The sequence below is a fragment of the Phalaenopsis equestris genome, unplaced genomic scaffold, assembly GCF_001263595.1.
Source record: "Phalaenopsis equestris unplaced genomic scaffold, ASM126359v1 Scaffold000237, whole genome shotgun sequence".
Lineage (NCBI taxonomy): Eukaryota > Viridiplantae > Streptophyta > Magnoliopsida > Asparagales > Orchidaceae > Phalaenopsis > Phalaenopsis equestris.
Window position 1 is genome coordinate 788,486 of NW_018164679.1, and position 2,054 is coordinate 790,539.

Genomic DNA, 2,054 nt, shown 5'->3' on the forward strand with positions numbered 1-2,054 from the left:
CTAGACCTCAACCAAAAGTGAGGTCAACAACACACTTCCTCTGATTTTTATGGGGTGTGATTTCCCTAAAATCGAAAACTCTGAGCATGAAGAATATCCTCTAAAAGCGCAACAATAGTGCAGAACATCTCGCCCATAAAAAGCAATAGGAATGTCAAAAAAACTCTTCTAAAAAGCATAGCTCCAGTGCAAATGGGGTACTAGACCATGCCAAGGAAACTCAAGGAAGGATTGTGTACTACTGTGCAGAGGTGACACAATAACATGCTAAGGGAACTCCTAGGATTGTGCTACTCCGACACGGAGGGAGCACAACAACAGCCAAGACACTACAGAGAGGAAGTGTGCTTTATTTCTTATCTTTTCAGCCTATTTCTAAGCTCGGAAGAGACAAAAATCATAAAAATTAGTGCACATCTTTAGTGCAAATCTAATTTTAGCTCGATTTTACCGTGCACCTCCCAATCGATCCCATCTAACAACCAATGTTTGGTCATAATTGAATTTTTGAGTTTAGATCGTCAACATGGTGACCCCACAATTCACCAAATTGTCCCCATAAATCATTCATCCATAGTTTTGTGTCACATGTCTGGATTAATAATGTAGCCACCTGCCTTCAGCTTGATCGGCCCTGTGCATTATGGCATCTGCAGTCTAGTCCCATGCACCTATATTACTGATGTGCATGCAATACCATCTTCCGGATCACTTCCACTATAAGATCCAAGTGATCCACTCAACTACAGACTAATCAACTCACTCCACTATCGACAAGCGGCTCGCTCAGCCACTTATAAGCTAACCGTTGACTAATGATCCAACGACCCATGCTAGCCATCATCCACCGCCACCTTTGGTTGCTTTGACGGCACCACCCAACAACTGTAGCCATCATTTGCCTCGTACCAACCGTCATCATCTCCTGTTTGACACTGCCACCGTCAAGAAAAGGGAGAAAAGTAAAATTAAAAAAACAAAATTCTTGGAATTTTCAAATGATGAAATAAACATCACTCAAAAATATGGGACAAATGATACACTATCAAAAAATTTTATCATTATACACATATCTTGAGCAATTTTTATGCAATGAATGTTCCAATTCAAATTAAAAATCATCCATAACTTTGCTTTCAAAAAACTTATAGTCAAATTGAGCATCTCTGGGAGACTAATCCAACAAACCCAAGATGGCCCTATTATAACATTATTAAAACTCTTAAAATGTCCATAAATTTTTTTTCTAATCAAAGGAATCTCTCTAAGATATTCGATGGAGTGGCCCAACTTCCTACCTTATTTGTAAGAGTTGACACTCTCATTATCTATAAATGGAGTCTTAATACCTTCATGAAACGAGGGGAGTTGGACCTATAGGAGGAGGAAGAGAAGGAGTCAAATTTGAGTAACATTCTGGATTTAAATATCAGGCGATAAATTCAAGCTCCCACAACCGCTAGTCGTCATGGTCGCCTCTTGCTTTTTACTGTCAATGAATCTTATGGTGCCATGATGCACCCTGCAATACGGTGCAACGATATACCTCTAGATACACTTTAATGACACACCATGAATATGGTGGAATGACATACCTTAAATATGGTATAATGACACATATCAAACATTGTGTAACGACATACCCTACATCTGACGTAACGACACTCTCCAAATGTAGTATAATGATGCACCCTCAATATGATGTAATGATGCACCCTAAATATAGTGTAACAACACACTGTGAATCTAGTAGAATAACATACCTCCAATATGTGTCGTGTACCTTGGCCCGTTGGTTGGCATCCTTGGTGTAAGACCACTCAAGTCGGGGTTCAAATCCCCCTCTGACAAAGTGAGTCTTAAGGGGCGTGGTACTCAAATTGTTAGACACATTAGGAGTGGTTGAAGGCTAGTATAATTTCCTCTGACCATTTTTTTTGAATAAAAAAAACATACCTCCAATATTGGATAATGAATAATGTTGTTTTGAAGATATGACAATAAATCCCAACGAAAATGGCTTATAGCCATAGTATTCAGGATATTGTGACTTT